The following is an 11192-nucleotide window of genomic DNA, read 5'->3' on the forward strand; positions in this document are numbered from 1 at the left end:
TTTATAATATGCGACATTTACATAAAAGAAAATACATAATAATACTCAAAACAAGTACAGAAACTGCAACGGGAACAAAAATAGAATGCAAAATATATATTTGTAACAAAGAGTAAAGCCATAGGCTCACACAAGTTGTGTAAATAATCCAATAGTTTTCACAGCTGTTTGGTTGTCAGAGGCAAAAAGCGTTTTAAAGTAAAATTCTAATTCTTTTTTTACAGGCACAACAAAACAACTCAAGTATTGAGGAACTTACTTATGAATATAAAACTGAGCCAATAATATATTGAGGCGGCAAAGGAAAAAGTAATGAACGTTTTTTTAATGCATTTTAAATCCAATCTTTTTTTTTTTTACTTTTATTTATAAATTTCAACATTTACAGACAAAAATAATAATCAAAATAAGTACAAAAACAATACAAAACAGTACAAAAAACGTAAATCCAATAATAATAATGTAACCTTTTTTCTTCTGTTTGACAAGGGTTGCATATGACGTCACATCCTGTTTTTTTTTTCTTCCTTCGCGGCTTAATTGACAAGCTGGTCAAGCTGCTTGAGTGTCGCACTAAAAGCAGTCCGAGAAGACAAATGTCGTATTTCTCTTCTGTTCTTGGGAGTTCCAGTCGTTCAAAAAGAGAGATGGGAAGTAACTTTCGAAGAATCTCCAAAGAAAAGGCTCATAAAGGTAATTATTTATTTATTTTTTAACCAGGAACAAATCCTATTGCGATTAAACACTTATTTTTCAAGGCAGCAAAGTGACAACGTAAAAATGAAACTAACATTACACATTAAAATGACACTTGCAGATAACTTGCGTTTTATGTGTCATATTTGATCATTTCGCGATATTGCCATATTTTTGCTGAAAGGATTTAGTAGAGAACATCCACGATAAAGTTCGCAACTTTTGGTCGCTAATAAAAAAGCTGTACCGGAAGTAGCAGACGATGTGCTACATCTGAACATTGTTTACAATCATGGCCACCAGCAGCGAGAGCGATTCGGACCGAGAAAGCGACGATTTCCCCATTAATTTGAGCGAGGATGAAAGATTCGTGGATGAGGAAAGTGAGAGTGAAGGGCTAGAAAAAGAAAAAAAAGGCAAGGGCAGTGGGAGCAATTCAGATGTTATTAAACACATTTACTAGGATAATTCAGAAAAATCCCTTATCAGAGTATCCGCAGATCCTTCAAAAGTCTTAAATTCATGTATTTAAAATTAAGGCCTTAAAAAGTATTACATTTATTAGAAATTCCTAAGATGGTCTTAAATTGCCCGGCCATTTTTGTGTGTGTTTTTTTACGGGGCACGTCTTTGAGTAAAAGAGTGAGTGATTTCAGTGTCAGTCGCGCGCAGACTCCTTCTTTTCTTGCTCGCGTCCCGGCTTTCAGTCAGCACGGGGAAATGCAAGTTTTGCAAGCGTTTGCTGGAGGACAACCGGTTTAAAAGCTGACTTAAGCCTGTTGCCAATCCCTAGGAGGCCAGGTGCATACTTTTATTATTGCACTATTATTGACCACATGTAATTTATTTTTACCCTCACCTCGGTTATTATGTTTTTATTGGTGTTGATTTGTTTGTTTTGGATGTCAAACTTATTGGATCTCTCAAGATTTTTGATAAGCTGTTTGGCAGAGTGGTGCTTATCAGTTTGTTTATTAATAAACATACAAAAAGTAAACTTGACTGATTGTCATTGAGGTTGTAGTACAGTGGGATCCCCATCCATGGCTTATATTTATAGATTTTGTATTATTATTTTCGATCTTGAATTTCATTCAAGGTGGCATTAAAAAGGTAAATAAATGGGTTGTACTTGTATAGCGCTTTTCTACCTTCAAGGTACTCAAAGCGCTTTGACACTACTTCCACATTTACCCAGTCACACACACATTCACACACTGATGGAGGGAGCTGCCATGCAAGGCGCCAACCAGCACCCATCAGGAGCAAGGGTGAAGTGTCTTGCTCAGGACACAACGGACGTGACGAGGTTGGTACTAGGTGGGAATTGAACCAGGGACGCTCGGGTTGCGCACAGCCACTCTCCCCACTGCGCCACGCCGTCCCGTGTCTTAAAAAGTCTTACATTTGACTTGCTGAAACCTGCGGATACCCTGCTTATTGTGTTACTAGTGTTTTACTGAGATTATATGGTACGTGAGAGTCGGAGGGGTGTGGTGACCGCCAGTGTCTCCGGTGGGAGGAGGTAATAGTCCGCAGCTGCTGGAGGACGCAAGCTCCGCTCATGTCTACGGTAAGAGCCGACTTAGTACCACAATTTTCTCACCGAAACCTGCCGGTTGACATGTGGTCGGGAACCATGTTCGCTTGACCGCTCTGTTCCATAGTAAAGCATCACCTTCGGGAATGTGAACAAGGAAACACCGGCTGTGTTTGTGTTGCTAAAGGCAGCTTCAATACACCGCTTCACACCTATATCTTTCTTCTTTGACGTCTCCATTATTAATTGAACAAATTGCAAAATATTCAGCAACACAGATGTCCAGAATACTGTGGAATTATGCGATTAAAGCAGACGACTTGTAGCTAGGATCCTGCTGGAAAAAAATGTCCGCTACAATCCGGGACGTCACGCAAACGCGACATCATACCGACGTTTTCAACAGGATACTTCGCGCAAAATTTAAAATTGCAATTCAGTTTTGCAATGTTAATATTTCATCATTGATATATAAACTATCGGACTGCGTGGTCGGTAGTAGTGGCTTTCAGTAGGCCTTGAAATGCTCTGTTCGGATTTAAAAGTATTTAAGGGTAAACATGCAGTCTGCTTCCCGTCCCCTTGGTAGCATGTTCCAAAAACAAGGACAGAGAGCAACAGCTGATTGTTGGATATCAGTACTTCTCTGTGTAAATGATGTGGGAAAGTAATCGGACAAAAGTCCCGTAAGTCTTGACAAAGAAAACATGGGCGAGTCTGTACAAGGATTCCGTATCGTTGTCCCTTTTGAGTTAAATAGAGAACCGGACGACAAAGTGCGTTGAAGGAAATTGCTCTTAAAAATTAGAGCTTGTGTAATACAATCGGACCACTTGTGTCTGCAGTGATCACTTTGGAAAATCTTTGTTCGAACATTTGATTAGTTTGGGAAACTTTCTGCGATGTAATCCAGTGTATTCTGTTTGAGAGCAGAACTAAACGTAAATAATGGACAATAGATGGCATTAGTTTGTGTTCTTTTGTGGTTGCTGTGCCTAAATACACCCGGACCACTTGTCTCTGCAGTGATCACTTTGGAAAATCTTTGTTTGAACATTTGATTCGTTTGGGAAACTTTCTGTGATGCAATCCAAATTATTCTGTTTGAGAGCAGAACTAAACGTAAATAATGGACAATAGATGGCATTAGTTTGTATTCTTTTGTGGTTGCTGTGTCTGAGTATAACTAGAAGACCTGCTTGTAAAATATTACAAGCAGAAACCCTAAACCCATATCTATGACCCTGGAAAATGTATTTTAATATGATAGCACATAATTTATTTGTATGACACAATCCAAACAACCTTCCATAGTCATGGTGCAAAAAAATAATAATAATAATAATTAAAAAAAATATATCTATATATATATATATATATATCTATATATATCTATATATATATATATATATATATATATATATATATATATATATATATATATATATATATATATATATATATAAATACGGCCCCCGAGTCAAAACGTTTGGAAACCCCTGCTCTAGGTCACATGATTGCAACCCACCTATAGTCCATCCATCCATTTTCTAACGCTGTGTGTGTGTATGTGTGTGTGTATATGTGTATATATATATATATATATATATATATATATATATATATATATATATATATATATATATATATATATATATATATATATATATAAATACGGCCCCCGAGTCAAAACGTTTGGAAACCCCTGCTCTAGGTCACATGATTGCAACCCACCTATAGTCCATCCATCCATTTTCTAACGCTTGTCCCTTTCGGGTGCTGAAACCTAGTGTGTGACTTAGATAGATATATTTTTTTTGCAATATCTACTATTTTCATGTTCATATTCGCATTTTAAAGGCCTACAGAAAGCCACTACTAGCGACCATGCAGTCTGATAGTTTATATATCAATGATGAAATATTAACATTGCAACACATGCCAATACGGCCTTTTTAGTTTACTAAATTGCAATTTTAAATTTCCCGGGAGTTTCGTCTTCGAAACGTCGTGTAATGATGACGTGTACGCAAGACGTCACGGGTTTTTAGGAAGTATGAGCGCTGCACACACACACAGCTAAAAGTCGTCTGCTTTAACTGCATAATTACACAGTATTTTGGAGATCTGTGTTGCTGAAACTTTTGCAATTTGTTCAATTATTATTGGAGAAGTCACAGTAGAAAGATGGAGTTGGAAAGCTTTAGCCACACAAACACACGGTGATTCCTTGTTTAAAATTCCTGGAGGTGAAACTTTACTATGGATCAGAGCGGTCAAGCCAACTTGGATCCCTACCAAATGTCAACCAGCAGGTTTCGGTGAGAAAATTGTGGTTAAAAAGTCAGTTCTTACCAGAGAAAAGCTGAGCTTGCCCCGTCCATAGCTGCCGTCGACTCCACTGAGACACTGCGCGTCAACACCCGGCCGTGGCCACACCCCTCCGACTATCAGGTACTATTAAACTCACTAAAACACGAGCAACACAATAGAAAGATAAGGGATTTCCCAGAATTAACTGAATAAATGTGTCTTAAAACATCGGAATACGTCCCAATGCAATCGCGTTTTTTTTTTTTTTTTTTTTTTTTTTTTTCCTAGTCCGTCGTTATCAATATCCTCAAACACGAATCTTTCATCCTCGCTCAAATTAGTGGGTAAATTGTCGTTTTCTCGGTCCGAATAGCACTTTTTGTTAGAGGCTCCCATTATCAATCAATCAATCAATCAATCAATGTTTACTTATATAGCCCTAAATCACTAGTGTCTCAAAGGGCTGCACAAACCACTACGACATCCTCGGTAGGCCCACATAAGGGCAAGGAAAAACTCACACCCAGTGGGACGTCGGTGACAATAATGACTATGAGAACCTTGGAGAGGAGGAATGGATGTCGAGCGGGTCCAACATGATACTGTGAAAGTTCAATCCATAATGGATCCAACACAGTCGCGAGAGTCCAGTCCAAAGCGGATCCAACACAGCAGCGAGAGTCCCGTTCACAGCGGAGCCAGCAGGAAACCATCCCAAGCGGAGGCGGATCAATGCGAATATGTGAGGAGCCATCAACACGTGTGACGTCACCGTCTGCGACTTCCGGTAGTAGGGGTGGGCAATATCGCAAATTTGGGTATCGATACCGATCCGATACCGGCCAGTATCGCCGATACCGGAAGTGTCGTCATCTGATGGGGGGGGGGGACAACTTCGGGGTATCGATACTTTTGAAAAACAAATTTGTACTTTTGCCTTTATTAATTGATTATGATAATAATACAACACAGGACACTGATTTAAGTCAAAAAATAAAATATTTATTACAAAAGAAATATCAATAGCAATAAAGTAATGCAAATAAGGTGCAAACAACTACTGAACCTGGCTTGTCGCCTCAAAACAAACAAACAAACACTTAAGGTTAATAACAAAACTCTAGTTATTGAACAAAGTTGTAAACATGAACACAAAACAAAAGAACTGAGAAATTCAAATAAAAAAGTAATAATATCAATTACAATAAAGTGAAAAATGCAAATAAGGTGAAAACAAATACTGAACTTGGCTAGTCGCCTCACAACACACAAGAACTGAAGTAAAAAAGGAAAACACTAGTTATTAAAATGTTGTAAAAATGAATACAAAACAAAATAACTGAGAAATTCTTATCGTTATTTTAGTGCAATAAAATACTTTACATTTTACAACCAAGACATTTAGTCGCACTGGAAACGCACACGTGTGTGTGTGTGTGTGTGTGTGTGTGTGTGTGTGTGTGTGTGTGTGTGCGTGCGCGTGTCCGAGTGAACCTCGGAACGAATTATACTGATGTGTGTGCGCGAACGCACCAAGCGTCATGTTAATTGTCCATCCATCCATCCATTTTCTACCGCTTATTCCCCTCGGGGTCGCGGGGGGCGCTGACGCCTATCTCAGCTACAATCGGGCAGAAGGAAGGGTACACCCTGGACAAGTCGCCACCTCATCACGGATTTTGGGTTAAAGATTAATTTTTAAAGTGTTTTTAAATCTCGTTCTCGACCCATCACTAGGGAGGAAGGTGGAGTGGTGAGGAGCACTCACATTTTTTTTTAAATCGGAGTGATTCGTTTAATTTGGTGAAGTAGCGATACCATCACGCCAGTATCGATACTTGGTATCGATACGCCCAGCCTTATCCGGTAGAGGCAGTGCTTTTGTCTTAGCACCGAAAGTTGCCAACTTTATCGTGGCTGTTCTCTACTAAATCCTTTCTGCAAAAGTATGGCAATATCGTGAAATGATCAAGTATGACACATAGAATGGAGCTGCTATCCCTGTTTAAATAAGAACATCTCATTTCTGTAGGCCTTTAAGCTGTTATGTTATGAACTTCTATGTTCTATAAGTTGTTTTTCCTCCATTTGACCACCAGGGGGCTTTCCTATCCCCAGTGATTAATCTGCATTCTGGAAGGTGGGACTTTCTGTTCTCCGGCAAATGACAATGGAAGTTAAAGTGAGAGGAGAAATACGTTGGAGTCCTAACAGGTTAGTAACATCAACTTTAAAATGTCACTGATTTTAAGGTACTGGTGGTGAAAACTTTTGGTTTATGGACTTTGAGGTGGATAGAAGGTGAGGTGATACACAAGCTAGTTTAAATGCTATTGTTGTGTAAATAGATATCTTATCTCGAGATGCTGCATCGACCGCTCCTGCTTATTGGCACAGACGAGCCTTAGGGCGGCCATCTTGCACAGGTCAACATCTCCATCTAGTGACCGGATGAATGAAGTGTCAGCCCATCCAATCCATCTTAACTTTCTCAATACTTTACTGATTTTCATGTGTTTGTTTTTTTTTAATGCCAACTTCATACATTCAGCTATGATAAAGTGCAAATTAATTGTCGTATTTTAATATTTACAGTGGGATTAACAATAATACAACATTCAGATTCAACCGTAGACCGTTTTACAAACATGTTTTAAACACTTAAAGGCAATTTTATATCCATAATATATATTTTTTAAACCATATAACCTTCCATCCATCCATCCATCATCTTCCGCTTATCCGAGGTCGGGTCGCGGGGGCAACAGCCTAAGCAGGGAAACCCAGACTTCCCTCTCCCCAGCCACTTCGTCTAGCTCTTCCCGGGGGATCCCGAGGCGTTCCCAGGCCAGCCGGGAGACATAGTCTTCCCAACGTGTCCTGGGTCTTCCCCGTGGCCTCCTACCGGTTGGACGTGCCCTAAACACCTCCCTAGGGAGGCGTTCGGGTGGCATTCTGACCAGATGCCCGAACCACCTCATCTGGCTCCTCTCGATGTGGAGGAGCAGCGGCTTTACTTTGAGTTCCTCCCGGATGGCAGAGCTTCTCACCCTATCTCTAAGGGAGAGCCCCGCCACACGGCGGAGGAAACTCATTTCGGCCGCTTGTACCCGTGATCTTATCCTTTCGGTCATGACCCAAAGCTCATGACCGGAGATGGCATTCCACCCTTTTCCGGGCGAGAACCATGGACTCGGACTTGGAGGTGCTGATTCTCATTCCGGTCGCTTCACACTCGGCTGCGAACCGATCCAATAAGACAGTCCGATACCCCATACTCTCTGAGCACTCCCCACAGGACTTCCCGAGGGACACGGTCGAATGCCTTCTCCAAGTCCACAAAGCACATGTAGACTGGTTGGGCAAACTCCCATGCACCCTCAAGAACCCTGCCGAGAGTATAGAGCTGGTCCACAGTTCCACGACCAGGACGAAAACCACACTGTTCCTCCTGAATCCGAGGTTCGACTATCCGACGTAGCCTCCTCTCCAGTACACCTGAATAAACCTTACCGGGAAGGCTGAGGAGTGTGATCCCACGATAGTTGGAACACACCCTCCGGTCCCCCTTCTTAAAGAGAGGAACCACCACCCCGGTCTGCCAATCCAGAGGTACCGCCCCCGATGTCCACGCGATGCTGCAAAGTCTTGTCAACCAAGACAGCCCCACAGCATCCAGAGCCTTAAGGAACTCCGGGCGGATCTCGTCCACCCCTGGGGCCTTGCCACCGAGGAGCTTTTTAACTACCTCAGCGACCTCAGCCCCAGAAATAGGAGAGTCCACCACAGATTCCCCAGGCACTGCTTCCTCATAGGAAGACGTGTTGGTGGGATTGAGGAGGTCTTCGAAGTATTCCTTCCACCTATCCACAACATCCGCAGTCGAGGTCAGCAGAACACCATCCGCACCATACACGGTGTTGATAGTGCACTGCTTCCCCTTCCTGAGGCGGCGGACGGTGGTCCAGAATCGCTTCGAAGCCGTCCGGAAGTCGTTTTCCATGGCTTCCCCGAACTCTTCCCATGTCCGAGTTTTTGCCTCCGCGACCGCTGAAGCTGCACACCGCTTGGCCTGTCGGTACCTGTCCACTGCCTCCGGAGTCCTATGAGCCAAAAGGACCCGATAGGACTCCTTCTTCAGCTTGACGGCATCCCTCACCGCTGGTGTCCACCAAGGGGTTTTAGGATTGCCGCCCCGACAGGCACCAACTACCTTGCGGCCACAGCTCCGATCTGCCGCCTCGACAATAGAGGTGCGGAACATGGTCCACTCGGACTCAATGTCCAGCACCTCCCTCGTGACATGTTCAAAGTTCTTCCGGAGGTGGGAATTGAAACTTTGTCTGACAGGAGACTCTGCCAGACGTTCCCAGCAGACCCTCACAATGCGTTTGGGCCTCCCAGGTCTGTCCGGCATCCTCCCCCACCATCGCAGCCAACTCACCACCAGGTGGTGATCGGTAGAAAGCTCCGCCCCTCTCTTCACCCGAGTGTCCAAAACATGAGGCCGCAAATCCGATGACACAACTACAAAGTCGATCATGGAACTGCGGCCTAGGGTATCCTGGTGCCAAGTGCACATATGGACACCCTTATGTTTGAACATGGTGTTTGTTATCGACAAACTGTGACGAGCACAAAAGTCCAATAACAAAACACCACTCGGGTTCAGATCCGGGCGGCCATTCTTCCCAATCACGCCTCTCCAGGTTTCATTGTCGTTGCCAACGTGAGCGTTGAAGTCTCCCAGTAGGACAAGGGAATCACCCGGGGGAGCACTTTCCAGTACTCCCTCGAGTGTTCCCAAAAAGGGTGGGTACTCTGAACTGCTGCTTGGTGCATAAGCACAAACAACAGTCAGGACCCGTCCCCCCACCCGAAGGCGGAGGGAGGCTACCCTTTCGTCCACCGGGTTGAACTCCAACGTACAGGCTTTGAGCCGGGGGGAAACAAGAATTGCCACCCCAGCCCGTCGCCTCTCACTGCCGGCAACGCCAGAGTGGAAGAGGGTCCAATCCCTCTCGAGAGAAGTGGTTCCAGAGCCCTTGCTGTGCGTCGAAGTGAGTCCAACTATATCCAGCCGGAATTTCTCGACTTCGCGCACTAGCTCAGGCTCCTTCCCCCCCAGTGACGTGACGTTCCACGTCCCAAGAGCTAGCTTCTGTAGCCGAGGATCGGACCGCCAAGTGCCCTGCCTTCGGCTGTCGCCCAGCTCACAATGCACCCGACCTCTATGGCCCCTGCTATGGGTGGTGAGCCCATTGGAGGGGTGACCCACGTTGCCTCTTCGGGCTGTGCCCGGCCGGGCCCCATGGGAACAGGCCCGGCCACCAGGCGCTCGCCATCGTGCCCCACCTCCGGGCCTGGCTCCAGAGGGGGGCCCCGGTGACCCGCGTCCGGGCGAGGGAAATCTGGGTCCATGGTTTTTCATCTTCATATAACCTATGCTTTTTAAAACTTACTCTACACCTTTCTTCAAAAAGTACGTTTTAGTGATACTCATTTTGTGAAAAATGTTTGTTGGTATGATAAAAGTCATGTATATATATAAATATATATATATATGTATATGTATATGTGTATATGTGTGTGCGTGTATATATATGTGTGTGTGTGTGTATATATATATATATATATATATATATATATATATATGTGTATGTATATATTTATATATGTATGTATATATATGTGTATGTATATATTTATATATGTATGTATATATATGTGTATGTATATATTTATATATATATATATATGTATGTATATATATGTGTATGTATATATTTATATATATATATATATATATGTGTATGTATATATTTATATATGTATGTATATATATGTGTATGTATATATTTATATATATATATATGTATGTATATATATTTTTTGTGTGTATATATATATATATACTTGCAGTGTGTTTATAAAACAGATATATTGCTATGAAGGTGTCTGTCACTACATTATATATATATAAATATAAATAATATACACACACAGTACTTGCAGTGTGTATATTGTACATATTATGTATTGTTTTGAAAGTGTCTGTTACTACATTATATATATACTTGCAGTGTATATATTGTACATATTACATATTGTTATGAAGGTGTCTGTTACAACATTATATATATAATGCTACTCCATTTTATATATATATATATATATATATATATATATATATATATATATATATATACTTGCGGTGTGTTTATAAAACATATTGCATATTATTGTGAAAATGTCTGTTACTACATTACATGTATATATATATATATATATATATATATATATATATATATATATATATATATATATATTAGGGGTGTAACGGTACACAAAAATTACGGTTCGGTACGTACCTCGGTTCAGAGTCACGGTTCGGTTAATTTTCGGTACAGTAAGAAAACAAAAAAATTTAAATTTTTTGATTATTTATTTAACAAATTTGCTAAATTTTCCACCAAAAATTTCTTTGTGGAATATTTGATAGGTCAATAATTCATAATAACATTGATTTTGATTCAATATTATGTTTTGAGCAATGACAGTTTGAAAGAAAAAAAAAACAGCTTTGTTTTATTAGTCAACGTTGCAACTTTTTCTAAATTACATTTAGCCTTTAAGCTTTTTT

At 41.4% G+C, this 11192-nt stretch overlaps 1 long non-coding RNA gene across 1 annotated transcript in view; it reads left to right on the forward strand.

Moving 5' to 3' along the window:
• The first annotated feature begins 540 nt into the window (after positions 1-540).
• The window catches only part of LOC133568068 (uncharacterized), a 31703-nt gene continuing 21051 nt past the window's right edge, over positions 541-11192 (forward strand). Inside the window, exons 1-2 of the long non-coding RNA XR_009809530.1 lie at positions 541-693; positions 6649-6763. This is a non-coding gene — a long non-coding RNA (uncharacterized LOC133568068). The remainder of the gene's footprint in view (positions 694-6648; positions 6764-11192) is intronic.

Source organism: Nerophis ophidion, linkage group LG14, assembly GCF_033978795.1.
Source record: "Nerophis ophidion isolate RoL-2023_Sa linkage group LG14, RoL_Noph_v1.0, whole genome shotgun sequence".
NCBI classification, from domain to species: Eukaryota; Metazoa; Chordata; class Actinopteri; order Syngnathiformes; family Syngnathidae; genus Nerophis; species Nerophis ophidion.